Consider the following 14593-nt stretch of genomic DNA (forward strand, 5'->3'; position numbering starts at 1 on the left):
AGGAGAATCCTGAAGCTCAGAGAAGATTGAGACACTAGAGGAGGATTATGGGTTCAGGGGCAAGGAAGCCCCTTCATTCGCTCACTGTCAGCCTCACATTCTCAAAGATACAAAGACAAATGACATGACTGCAAGGGTAATTATTTATTTATGGATCATGTGGAGTCAGGTGTTATTCATGTAGAGTTCCCCTGGCTGTGACAAAGTCAGAAATTCAGAGCAAACCTTTAATCCTTGGTGAATTTCTGAGTCTTCTTCTGCAGTTAGGGAAGATCCTAAAGATGCAGGGATGATGTCTTTGTGTGTGACATGATGGAAACCAGGTCACAGAACTTGTCACAAGAGGACGTGGGGTCCAGGAAGGGAAGATATTGGAGTCCAGGTGACAAAGCATTCACACTAATTAAGCAGAGAAGAGAAAGGACACAGGAACTTACTAAACATTCCTTGGATTGCATGAAGGATGAAGGTACATTCTATTATAGAGAAAAATAATGAAGAAATGGATCTGACCCTGTGTTCTAACTTATATTGTATACCAGAATAGGAGGAGGAAGGATGTTGAGTAAATGACTTTTGCTTTTTTACTATTGTAATGCCATCTTAACCATCCCCCAAGTGAATTTATGAAAAAGAGAAAGGAAGCAATAAAGGGTCCTAGGCTTGTTTCTGCCATCTTCAGCATTAGAAGTTTTGAAGAATTTTTTATACGTCGAGGAATAATGGCAAACTCTACAGATATCTCTTATTAAATACTTGCTTTATGCAAGCTGCTAAGACTTTCACATACATTATCTGAATAAAGCCCCACAATAAATCAAAGGCAGTTGAGGAAACTTAGAGTCTATTTTCCAGGTTGGCAGAAAATGGGATGGTCAGACAGTTCCATTCCCAGGTTAGAAGTCAAGGACATACAGAGTACAAAGGAAGAAATGTGGATCATAAGTTGGAGGGTGAGATGGCCTCCTGGGAGATGGTCCACAAACACAGAAACATATTTCAGTTTCATAGAACCTACTACTCTTTTTCCATTTCGAACACGAAGTCTTACTGATTTTTAGCAATTACTGGGCCCTTTTCACAAGCGTTATATCCACAGCAACTCTGTACGCTAGGCATGGTTGTTTCCTCTTTTTTTTTTTTCTTTTTTGGTCTCCCCCCAGCCTCCCCCAACCCCCGCCTTTCACGGACAATCGTGTCTTGCTATGTTACCCAGGCTGGTCTCGAGTTCCTGGGCTCAAGTAATCCTCCCACCTCTGTCTCCCTAAGTGCTGGGATTACAGGTATGAGGCACCGCACCTGGACCATTGTTTCCTTTTTAAGTTTTAGGTTATTTGCTCAAAGCTCATGGGAGGATTGAGTCCTCTATCCAGGTCTTCCAATTTCAAGTTTTCCCCAGAAGCATCCCTACCAAATTATTTTTATGGTGTCTTTGAGTACAAACTCCTAATGCTTCTGGAAGGCACTGGTCCCTGGGCCACCCTCTCTCCAACAGAGTCAGAAATCACCAACCTGGAGGCTTAGGCTGCTCCCCCATCTCGGGCCTGGAGACATCGATCTGTCGAGGGAGAACAGAACAAATTCAGACACCAACACCAGTTTATTTTTCAGAGAGAAACCAGATGATCCTCCAAGTTAGCACAAAGGGGACTGATTTGGGGGTATTACTTCCCCTAGATTGTTTCTTTCTGTAACACAGGAATTTAGGAAGAGAACACCAGAAATCTAAACTTACCAACTTTGGTCAAGTCAAGTATGTTTTCCTTAACAATTCCATGTTCTTCACAGTATTTCACAAACTTCTCCTTGATCTGTGAGCTCACATCTGGTGTTCGGGCTGTGGGAAGAGTGACAGTAACTGCCATGTCTTAGGTATTCATCATAGAGGCAAATGAGGGGACCAGGCTCCAGATAGATGGGAAAATGAATGGCACCCATTGGATGCCCAGTTTGACATCAGTAGGATATCTTTCTAGCATAAAGAAAGATCATAATTCCTTATCACTGAGCCTAGGGATTATTAAAGGTAAGCATGTGTTTTCAGAGAAAGAGAGATGGCCCAGGATAAGTTGGGAAGACCACTTTGTATCTAAGGTTATTGCCTTCCCCCTTTTTCCCATCCCAAGATGGGTGTCAGCATGAAAATACTCTACCATAGAGCTCCATCAGTAGGAATGTTTCCCCATCCCTGAAATTCTTGTCATGAAAAAATATATAATTATCATAGTCCACTTCAAGTATGTTAACTACATTGTGTCCGTGATCTGTGGAGGAAACAGAACACATCTCAGAACTCCTTTGGTCCATAGAAAGCAGTTGAAACCCTTTACCTGTTCTCACCGACAACACAACTTCAAGTACGTATCCTGTTAGGAACAGTGAGGATGTTTAATATCTTCCATTTGCATCTCTCTGGACTTCATGAGGCATATTCTGAGAAAAGGGTAGATTGACCACTAGTGGTCAAAAAATGTAGGCCCAGCAGTAACTGACTTCTTATCATCCCCCCAAGACCTACTCACCTCCAACAGTATCTCTGCCAATGATGTGTCTCTGTGCTCTCTATAAGCCCCAATGGCATTACTTACTTGACGCTACATCCTGAGCAATGTGCTGTGACAATGACCACCAGGTATCCAGAAAGCCAGGCAGAGAACGGGAAGCTGTCCTGCCAATTTACTTTATTTATTGATTGATTGATAATGTCTCGCTTTGTTGCCCAGGCTGGAGTGCAGTGGTGCAACCTTGGCTCACTGCAGCCTCCACCTTCTGGGTGCAAGCAATTGATTCTCCTGCCTCAGCCTCCCAAGTAGCTGGGATCACAGGTGCGTGCCATGACGCCTGGCTAATTTTTGTATTTTTAGTAGAGACAGGGTTTTGCCATGTCGGCCAGGCTGGTGTCAAACTCCTGACCTCAGGTGATCTGCCTGCCTCAGCCTCCCAAAGTGCTGGGATTACAGGTATGAGCTACCGTGCCCAGCCCCAATGTACATTTTTTCCCCTGCCAATTAACTTTTGTTGCAGGAGGTGCATATGACCAAGTCACCTTCCTTAAGCTGATGGTATCATGTGCCAGGCACTGGCTTTTACATGCAGGGTTCTCCCAAATTCAGGTTATTGACTATTTGATGGCCCCCATTTTATTACCAAAATAGTTATTGATCAGAAATTGATCAAGATCCAGAAGATACTGGGGTTTAGTAAATTCCTTGCAGTTGGAAGTATAATTTAGAAAGACTTAAAAAAAAACTTACAGTCAATGCTACATATGGCATTCTTTTCTGTTGGTTCACAAGCCAAATTAATTTCAGTACAGTTTCCATTTTCACTGTAAAACAGAATAAATTGATGCCCAGGAGCTATTGATGAGGCTGGCTCCCTCACCCTCTACTCTGCCAGTAACTTGAGTTTCTGATTCGACTTTTGAACATTTTTTGGTACAATTATCAAAGGCCTTTTATGTGTATTATTTCACATGATTTGATATGCTAAGAATGACTTAAACAACGAATTCTAGCACTATTGCTACTGTTGCTACTTCACATTGTTGCTGTTACTACATCTGCTTGTCTAGATCATTAGCTGAATGTTCACCACATGCCAGATTCTCAAGTTAAGTGCTTTACAAGTGTGACATTTCTTGGTACACACACACCCCAAAACAAACAAACAAACAAAACATGAGGAAGAATTATTCTCATCCCCTTTTACCCAAGGGAAAATGAAGGTGGAAAGAGATTAGTTTTCTTTGTAACACAACTGGTAACTGAAAGATTCAAATTCAGGCTGTTGGTTCCAAATTTAATTTGCTTAACCTATGCTATATTGTCATGCTCCTTATGATTCTGATATCCCTATACCTCCTGCTTCCCCCACTCCAATTAGATTTATTCTTGTTACCAACTCTTGTCTCTGAATCTTCAAAAGCCCCAGATCCATCAAATCCTGGATCAGTGCACGCGTGTGTGTTCGAGACCATACCTGGGCTTCCGTTTTCCTTCCCCAACTAAAAAAGGCCGTACTTACATTTCATGCAACTTAAAAGTCAGAGAAGATTCCCCCTGGTAACCAATGTGTTCCACAAAAACCCTCATATTTCCGTCTTCTTCTATCTCTTCCCTCTGGTCAGAGGCTATGAGAACCGAATACCACTCTCCTGAAATCTGCAATAAATAAGTAAGATGAGTGAGTGAGAAAAGAGGAGTGGGGATACCACATGGACACTTCTTTTCTTGAACTCTGGCCTGTGGGCCGGGGCTCACAATGGTGAAGTGAAGATAGAATTAGAACTCAGATCAGTCGGCACCACACCTAGGGCTCTTTCCACTGCCCCTTCAGGGAGGATGGAGGTCCCTAAGCATTGTCATCCTTTCATATGGTACAGCTGCTCTTAACCCAAGGTCAGAAACCAACCCTTTTATCTGAAATGTTAAGGAACTCCTGCCTACAATAGGACCCACAAGGCTTCAGAATCCCCGAAACTACTCCCCGAAGCCAGAAGTCACTGTGCGCCATAACTCTACCTTTGACAGATCAAAGTTGCTTGTCACAGTGTTATTGTTTCTTCCTCCTGGGCACAGACAAGGGTCAGCCCCAGACACAGCAACAGCAGCTTCATCTTGGCAGGGGATAGCACTGCCTCCTCCACAGTTGTTGGGGGTGAGTCTTTCCCTAGGAGTAGCTCCACTCTCCAGCTCATCTGTCTTTATATCCATTCTGTTCCAATTGTTTTTCCCATGGGGCACTCACTACCTTTTCCTTCCTTCTCCATGAAATGGTCTTTCCTTCCCTGGCGTGCGGCCAAGGATTGTTCCTGCCCTTTTGAAACTTGGCAATCTCATCTCCTTTAGATCTAGTTAGTGACCTTAAATTTCCCAGAACACATTATCAAGAAAAACAGCAGATGCTCTAAAGGGCTGTCATTTGGAACCAGATTTAACCATGGATCCGGCTTAAAATCAGAAAGTCAATTATGTGTGTCAGGAATGGGCATAACTGAGAAACAGGATGTGCCAGCATCTCTGTTCTACAAAATGTGAAATTAGGTGAGTTACTCAATTTCTACAAGGCCCAGAAACAAAGAAACTCTTCTACCAAAGATGAAAGCACCTATCACAAAGCATTAACATATGGTTGAACAAAAAATTTCTTTGAAGTGTGGTGTCCGGTATTCAGTACATTCAAATTCCTTTTCCTTATTCTCTGACCCCAATTTCTGCAGCCTTCCTTCTCCCCACAATGAGTGAACAAGTATTTAGTCACTATGTGTATGTCTTTACCACGGGCCCGTAAGAGAAAAGAAGTGCAAGATATTCCTTCCTTCAAAGAACCCTCAGTGAAGTTGGAAAAGTGTTTCACATAATTCGTAAAAATTTAATCCTACAAGCACATGAAATGACCCGGTTGAGTAACCTAATAAAGTTACTATTTATAATAGTAATGGAGGTCTGCAAGCACTGTCATCTTTTTATATGGTACAAGTGAAAAGGGGCTGGAGTGGGGGCATCATGTCAAAAGTGCCTAAGAACACAGGTTTTGGAGTCATGAAGACCTGGGCTTCATTCCTCTTTGCCATTTTGAAGCCATGAAGACATACTGTGACTTCTCTCTGAGCCTTCTCTCTGTCAGTTTCCTCCTAACAGGGCTAATGATACCTGGTGGATACCCTGCTAGGGATTCAACGGAGTGATGTGCATAAAACCCCCACCATAATCTCTAGCACACATTGAGCTGGTGGGTCAGAGAACGCTTTCCGGATAAGGTAGGGCTTTTAATAGGTGTTGAAAGTCAGGGAGGGTAAGGAGACATGGAGTGTATGTGGGAACAGCATTCCGGGAGGGAGGAATATCATGAGATAAGATGCCACCAGCCAGGGTTGTTATATGGCTCATTTCTGTCTGTATAAATGGTCTTCTTCTGCGCCCCCAAAACCAGAAAGAGGTTGGCATGATGGGAGGAGCTGAGTGCAGGGCAATGAATCTGGGAATGGTGACTTTCTGTCTGTATCCTGCTTAGAAAGTCATCCCAGGCTCTTGTGTGAGCTTTCCTGGTTCATGCTCAACTGACGTTTAGTCACTGGTGTTTTGAGGCCTATGTTACTTCACCATCATAGGTGGCTGTGGGTTTTCCTGGCCCTGAGATGGAAGAACTGAGGTTGACAAGTGGTGACAAAGGCTTGGTACTTTATTTCCTCCATTTGAGTCTCTTCAAGAATTGATGGCCGCCTGTGAGCCATCAGATTTGCAAAATGAACCCCACTCTTCCTGGATCATGATGCTGAGGGGAGAGTCAGCTACCACGGCTGATTCCGCCATTCCAACCCCCCACTGCCACTTGTAACCCTGCATTCTTACAGCACCAGATTGTAACTCTACTTCTGTTTTCATTCCCTGTGAGAAGGTAAACTCCCTTCTGAAAGTTGAGACATCTTTCTTGTTGTACTGATACATAGTATCACTTGTACTGAATACATAGTATCATCTTTGGAGTGTTTGTACGCTAAATCCTACCATAAAAGCACTAGGGAATCTTGATATTAGAGGCAATCTTCTAGAAAATCCTTTTGGAAATAGGAATATTATGTTTGGGTGATGACAACCTAATTTATATTATCAGGCCACAGGAATAGAGGGAGAGCCTAGGACTAAAGTCTGTGATCAGAAGCCTACGTCGGGATGATCTTACTTAGTAAGATCTGAGTTGAATAGTTCACTCCCTGGCTGCTCCATTTCAAATCTACCACATTTTTGGTGGTTGGTTTATGCATGGCCAGGACAGCCTGTAATCACTGAGATAGCAAGGTCAAGGCTGCAAAAATACCCAAGAAGTTGTTTTTCATGCGTGACATAGGTATGTTCTTGCTCAAAAGCAAGAGGCTAGAATTGATAGCTTTCTGCACAATTAATCTATGAAAACTGTAGGGATGTGACCTCCTATCTTCCTTACTTGAATTTTCCCAACCATGAGTCAGCAATGACTGCTCCCAGGATGGGAGTAACAGAGGCTGCTGAAGGCATGGTATATAGATGTGGAGGCATCTTCTTTCCAATGCAGGAAATACAGGGTCAGCACAGCTGTGGTGGAAAAAAAAGGGGGGGGGGGGTGGGTAGACAAAGCAAGATAGATGCATTAAAGTGACTTATGAAAGAAAAAAAAAATACCCAAGAAGTGTGATGTAATCTAGCTAGAGAATTGGTAAAAGAAAACCGAGACAAGCCAAAGCTGAACTAATATTAAAATGTAAAATCAGTCAGAAGGGATGCTTTGCTTTATGACAGGATTCAATTAAATAATACTCTAGTACTGCATTTAAATATTTGTGGTAGGAAGTACAGATTAATAACCTGACAACAGTTTCACAAATTGTAGATGACCAATAAATATTGCATCAAATGAACTGTAGACTTCTGTAGTGGGGAAGATTGGAAGAAGTAGAGAGATAAAGAATGACAACAAAGAAAAAAAAGAATAACCACTGATGTTAGCATCTCTGACAGTATAGAAAGTATAAACACATGAAACAAAGATTTAATTTATAGAAGTTCACTTGACCACCCATCTATAGGGAATACATCTATTGTATAACACAAGATATACAGGGTATGGAATTTAACTGTAGAGTAATTTGTCTGTAGTGCAGCAATTTGCTTTAGGAAATGATGCTATTAATTTTTTTTAAATGATGATTCAACTTATTTCAACTAACATTATCCAGTACCTCTTCTATTAGGCCTATACCAGGCACTTTGAGGGCCAAAGAGAGAAAGCAGATGGGGGCTGTGCCCTCAAACTCCTGGCCACTGTGGGGATGATTTAAAAACAAACTACAAGGTCTAAAGTGAAAAAAATTAGGAAAACGGAGATGGCAATAGTAATGAAGAGGAGTAACAGGAGAAAAACTGACCACCTAATTCTAGGCATGGAGCCAGAAATTTTTTTCCTCCCCAGATGAGCAGGACTTTATCTAAGGAACATAAATTCACAAGATAAGGGTGAAATATAGCAAGCTTTTGCTTTTTTTTTTTTTTTTTTTTTTTGAGAGGTGTCTCACTCCATCACTCAGGCTAGAGTGCAGTGGTGTCATCTCAGCTCACTGCAACCTCTGCCTCCCAGGTTCAAGAGATTCTCCTACCTCAGCCCTAAAAGTAGCTGGAACCACAGGCATGTACCATCACACCCAGCTAATTTTTTGGTCTTTTTTAGCAGAGTCAGGGTTTCACTATGTTGCCACGCTGGTCTCAAACTCCCGAGCTCAAGTGATCTGCCCACCTCGGCCTCCCAAAGTGCTAGGATTACAGGCATGAGCGACCGCACCCAGCCAGCTAGCTTTAATGGACCTCTCATGATCCAGTGGAGAGGGAAACTAGCGGGTCTCTGGGGAGTAAAGGTTCTGTGCTTTCCAGCAGGGAGAAAGGAGTGAGATGAGCTGTCCTGCAAGTCTGCAGTCCCCAAGGAAGTGACTCCTTCCTTTCTGCCAGGGAAGGAAGAATACTTCTGATAAATGAGCCTCGGTCTGTACAGCAATAGCAGATGGACCAAGTGTACATTTGCTACCTGTCACCATCCTAGAGAGGTGGACTTTTATGGGACCAACTGAGTAGGGTTCTAACTCTTGTCAAGATTAACTCCAGGGCTGAATTCTACAACATATATATATGTCACAACATCATGTTGTATACCACAAATACATACAAATTCTTACTTGTCAGTAATTTTTAAAAAAGATTACAATTAAAAAAAAGGTCATTGCAAGGCTGAGCTGCCCAAGCCCCACAAATCCATCAATCTTTTAAGAACATGGCATTGATACCTGAATCCAAATTGCTGTATTGACTGTCAAGTTGCATCAGCTAGTTTTATATTTGGGGCCTTTAGACTTCAACAGACTTAGAAACAATCTGGTAATAAAAGAAAGAAGGTCTTGTTTAAAGTCATATCTGCTCAAGGAGCTCCAAGCACAGAGCAGTGCCAGTCTACTTACCATGACTAATGGTTATAATTGGGATGTATTTTTGCAGCAGTATAGGTTTCATCTGTCCTGGGGCCACATAAACAAAAACAGTATTTCAATGCTGGAAATAAAAGAACTCAGTAAGTTTTGATGAGTGTTCTACAAACATCTTATTTAATTCTCATAATAGCTCTATGTGATAGATATCATTACCCCATTTTACAGTAGTATGAACTAAGAATCAGAAAGATGAAGTAATTTTACCAAGGTCACACAGCCAATAAACAAGAGAGCCCATTTGTGAACAAACTGATTCCAAAGCCCCTACTCTTATTGATTCCACTACACCGGACAGGGCTTGATGTTGAACATGAAGGGCAGATGGTTGAATAGAAGGAACAGGAATAAGTAACGCTGTAGACCCTTAGAGAAATTGGCCTGGTAGTTGCTACCAAAGAAACTGCATGCAGATTTCTTAAAAACATGTTACTGGGAGGGTAACTGCAAGAGTTTGATCAAGTGAAGGCAGAGTAACAACCCTCTCCTGGTCAACAAATATTTGGTGGATGAATAGGAAGTCCTGCTCTCCTATTAAGGAATTAGAAGATGCCGTTGTAGCAAAAAATAAGAACTGTTCCCTTCCATTTATGGTGTCAAGTTAAGCACCTGGCCATCAACCACATTATGCCTCCCCTACCCAACTTCGATTTGTCAGAGGTAGAGTCACAGAACACAGTGACTTCTGACTATGCTTCTACCCAAGGGCATTTTATACATGACCTAAGGGAAGGGTGACAGTCAGCCAGGTCACTGAAAAATGACAGACCCAAGTAATGACCCAGTGTGTGGGTAAGGGGTTTATGGAGTCCACATATGACCAGAATGACAGTCCATTTATAACCCAGTAACTAGCTGACTGGAAATGGACTTAATGACCTTGACCTCACTCATACTTTCGATTAATTGGACAATTCATTCATTGAGAAAGCCAATGGGAACATTCAGGTCCTGTTATATGATACCAAGGCATATTCAGTTCCAAGAATAGCAAGAAACACAACCTTATTTGATTCATGTGCCAGAGTGGAAGTATTCCTTGGTCTAGCATCCAGGATGATTATCCATTCTGCTGATACTGCCTCAAAACTTGCTCTAAAATCTCTACTCCCTTTACCAAGAGAAGATTGCTGGGAGCTACCAACACTCCATCTGTGTCAGCTGCATGCCAACCCCCCCCCCCCCCCCCCCGACCATAACAGATGCTAATACAGACGTAGGAAGGCAAACGGCTTATTGGGGAATAACACTTGTGAAAGGAAAAAAAGAGAAAGCAGGATTAGGGAAGGGGAGTTGCCAGACGATGTAGATCTGACAAAGTCTCTGTCAGCCCAATGGGCATGTGAGAGGAGTTCCGAGTTAGGCAGAAATGGATAGGCCTTTGTACCACAGTTTTGCTCAGTCATTGGCTGGGGCCGCCTGAGAAGACCGGTACCTCAACCCAAGAGTTGAGGCAAATCCGAATGAGTTAATGGTTGAAGGCTGTCAGCAAAGGAGCACACTCCACACAGCTGGGCAATAAGTCCTTTCTTAAAGGACGAAACTAAGCAACACGTCTTTATGTCTAGCACACCAACCTAGTATCGATAATAGGTAGACTTCTTTTCCCTCTTTTGTAGTTTAATGTTTCCATCACAATATGAGGGCTCCTTGCAGATAAGAAAATAAAGAATCTCAGTGATGCCTACCTCCAGATCTACTCAACACCATTCTGCAAGTACTTACTTACATGTGGCCCCAGGTTACCCAGGGCACCATCTTGGTCTCTCTCAATAGTACATCATTTAGGAGGGGATGGGGGTTAGTCCAATGACCCTGACACCCCAGTTTTAGGGATGGGGAGACAGTTTGGCAGTGGGAAGAACAATCCTAAGTCTTGGATCTTGGATGCTTGAGGGTAAGAGTTACAGAGCCCCAAGGTAGAGATTATTCACGTTACAGGTTTGCCACAGGTTGGACTTAATTTTACAAATAAGAAAATTTTGCTTCATACTATCATTGTGAGGATTTGATGCAATTATCTATGTAAAGAGCTTGGGACACTGCCTAGCACATTGTAAGTGTTCAATTAATAGAGGCTAATCATATTATTTCATTGTGACCAAATTATTAATTCAACAGCTATTTCAGGACTATATGTCCAACCACAGAGACACTGTTGATCAAAATAGCTACAATCCTTGCCCTCACTGAGCTTCTACAGTGTTTATTTTTTATTTATTTTTTTGAGATGGAGTCTCACCCAGTTACCAGGCTGGAGAGCAGTGACACGACCTCGGCTCATTGCAACCTTTGCCTCCTGGGTTCAAATGATTCTCCGATCTCAGTCTCCTGAGTAGCTGGGACTACAGGTGGGCACTACCATGTCCAGCTAATTTTTGTATTTTTAGTAGAGACAAGGTTTCACCATGCTGGCCAGGATGGTCTCAATCTCTTGACCTTATGATCCACCTGCCTTGGCCTCCCAAAGTGTTGGCATTACAGGCGTGAGCCACTGCACCCAGCTGTGTTTGTTTTTTTAGAAATCTGCATATTCTGCATCCTATAAGGTCAAAAGCGTGATCTGAGGAAAAAGACTAGCTAAGTATCTCTCTTCTAATTATAGTCTTTACAAAAGCCCCTAATTTCTTTCTTCTTTTGCTCATACGCCATTCCTCCTGGAAAGTCTTTGCTTCTCTGCTTAGCTTCTGGGCTGGGCACTTTTGGGCTGCTTGGTGCCAGGGGGCTGCCTGAAGTCTTTGCTTCTCTACCTGCTCAAATATTACCCTATTACCCTTTCTCCAAAGCCCAGCTCAAGACTCCTTTTTTTTTTTTCTTTTTGAGACATCTGTTGCCCAGGCTACAGTACAGTGGCACAGTCAGCTCACCGCAGCCTTGACCTCCTAGGCTCAAGCGATCCTCACACCTCAGCCTCCCAAGTAGGCATGCACCACTATGCCTATCTAATTTTGTATTTTTTGTAGAGATGAAGCTTCACCATATTGCCCAGGCTGGTCTTGAACCCCTGGGCTAAAGGGATCCACACACCTTGTCCTCCCAGAGTGCTGGGATTACAGGTGTTAGCCACTGCACCTGGCCAAGAATTCCTCTTCCTTGCTTCTCTCAGCAGTCACCTTTTTCATCCTTTGTATGACCTGTTAAGTTAAATTTGGCCTGAGGCTGCCTCCACAATTAGAGTTCCTACATCATAAACTGCAACCTCACTTAATATGCAACTAACTGAAAGCCTAAGTAGGAGGATAATTTTGTAACAAATAGCTTAATTTCAGCCAATCACAGCAGCCAAGCTTGTCAATCACAGGGGACCAACTGATCAGACCAAGTTGAAATCAGGCAAAGACAGAGCTATAACCAATCAAGTTATTTCTACACCTCACTTCCATTTCCTGTCCATAAATGTTGCCTGTGCATCTTCAGGAGTGGAACCCTCTGAGCTTCTAGTTCTGAGGGCTGCTCAACTTATAAATATTTATTTGCTCAGTTAAACTCTTAAATTTGTCTGAAGCTTTTCTTTTAATAGTCTCCATTGCATGTAGAGCTTTGTTCTCACACAACAGCAGCCAACTACTTATTGGCTCATGTTAGTATCAAAATGTAATTCACAAAGGGTTAAGAAACATAACCCTTGTAGACCTATCCTCTATAGGAGCATGTGTCAGAGATTTGATCATTTAACTCATGATTTAAAAAGCAGAAGAATGACAGCTTGTTCAAAGGAGGCTATGAGAAGCTGATATAAATCAGTAAGAGAAAAAAAATCTGGAATAAAATTGCTAAGTTAGATACAGAGTGGTTAATGTCCTAAAGAAAACAAATGTACAACTTCGTGGTTATCTTCTTGATTGCCCAGAAGTTATTTACATATCTACCAAACAAAATGATTTGCACTTCCTCAGTTTTAAAAATTAATTTCTAATTTCAGAGTCTGGCTCTTAAAAAGTAGTAAATAATAAGTTGAACGTAGCTACATTTGCCAGGAGAGCCAGATGAGCCTATGAAGGCTTATCAGATAGTGCTCTAGGCTGGGTGTGGTGGCTCACCTCTGTGATCCCAGCACTTTGGGAGGCTGAGGTGGGCGGATCACTTGAGGTCAGGAGTTCGAGACCAGCCTGGCCAACGTGGTGAAACCCTGTCTCTACTAAAAAAATACAAAAATTAGCTGGGCATGGTGGTACACGCCTGTAATCCCAGCTACTCAGGAGGGTGAGGCAGGAGAATCACTTGGACCCAGGAGAGGGAGGCTGCAGTGAACTGAGATTATGCCACTGTATTCCAGCCTGGATGACAAAGGGAGACTCTGTCTCAAAAAAAAAAAAAAAAAAAAATAGTGTTCTAGTATGTTTAAAAGGACACACAATCTTTTTTTTTAACCTGTTTTCAATTTTTGTATAATTCTTCAAAACTCTAGTTCCTATGGTTGCACATACATTGGAAAGGTAACAGTGAAAAGATAATTAAAGTCTGTGTTCAAATTCTGACTTCACAATTGAACCTCTGTGAGCTTCAGTTTCCTGAAAAGGTGTAGAAAGGGCTAGAAAGCAATCGATTCCCAATAAATATTGGTTCCTTCACAGTTTTCTTCTCTTCTTTTGAAGACAGAGACCATATCTTGTACTCCTTGTATCCCTGAGCTCTGTGTAGTAGATTTTCAATAAATCATCTCTTATTGTTTTGTATATATATCTTACCTGTGATTTAGGTAAATTCCTGTCTCTGGCCTTCAATTTACCTATTGATAAAAATGAAGAGATTGAGATTTTCTTAATTGAGGACAGCACCAGTACTAGGAGAGGTTTTGGAAATGAGGTAGGGGGAGTATTTTCGGTGTTTGCAGTAACTGGAGACAATGACTGACATTTGGTATCCTGGATCCGGACGTGATAAACCCCCTTCAGTGTGTAGGCCAGTCCCCCACAAGGTGGAACATTTTCACCCAGCACATCCATAGCATTCCCACTGAGAAACATTGAGTGATTCTCTCTACAGGCCTTTACAAATTTTACCTTCTGACAACAAATTGATGCTTCTCTGGTGTTTTCTTTAAAGCGTGGCAGACACACACTGCCATCTGCACTACAGTGGCCTACCTCGGTGAAAGAAAAGTATACTTTGCCTCCAAACATTTTAGCAATTCTTCAAATTAATTATATTCCTCAAAGGCAGCCTCATTTTCTTGACTCACTCTTGTCTGAAAAATAGCTCTTGCTTTTGGCTGCTGCCAGCCGCAGTGTTTTCTGCAGAAGGAGATTGCTCCAGGGCCCCCTTATTGGGAACAAACTAGTCTTTGCTGAGTGTCAGGTCTAGTGCAAAAAACCATAGGAAGTTGAAGACAAGGCATCTGCGATCAGGCAGGAAAAACACAAGCATTCTTCTGCCTAGAGCACCAACATGGGTAACCCCACGCAGCTATAAAGAACTACCTGAGACTGGGTAATTTATGAAGAAAATAAGTTTAATTTATTCACAGTTCCACAGGCTGCACAGAAACCATGGCTTGGAACGCCTCAGAAAACTAACAATCACGGAGGAAGGGTGAAGGGGAAGCAAATATGTCTTCACAAGGCAGCAGCAGGGAGGGAGGGTGGG

At 42.3% G+C, this 14593-nt stretch overlaps 1 long non-coding RNA gene across 2 annotated transcripts; it reads right to left on the reverse strand.

Moving 5' to 3' along the window:
- Positions 1-143: 143 nt before the first annotated feature.
- On the reverse strand, positions 144-9038 carry LOC116524870. Of its 2 annotated transcripts, none has more exons than XR_004257512.1 (5): positions 8981-9038; positions 4027-4163; positions 2154-2264; positions 1513-1558; positions 144-399 (listed from the first exon to the last, which is right to left on the reverse strand). It is a non-coding gene; the product is annotated as an uncharacterized LOC116524870 (long non-coding RNA). The 2 variants fall into 2 exon arrangements; XR_004257513.1 differs by lacking the exon at positions 8981-9038 and adding an exon at positions 4524-4992.
- Between the last annotated feature and the right edge of the window lie 5555 nt (positions 9039-14593).

The sequence above is a fragment of the Sapajus apella genome, unplaced genomic scaffold (genome assembly GCF_009761245.1).
Source record: "Sapajus apella isolate SASKATOON/1434 unplaced genomic scaffold, GSC_monkey_1.0 scaffold46, whole genome shotgun sequence".
NCBI classification, from domain to species: Eukaryota; Metazoa; Chordata; class Mammalia; order Primates; family Cebidae; genus Sapajus; species Sapajus apella.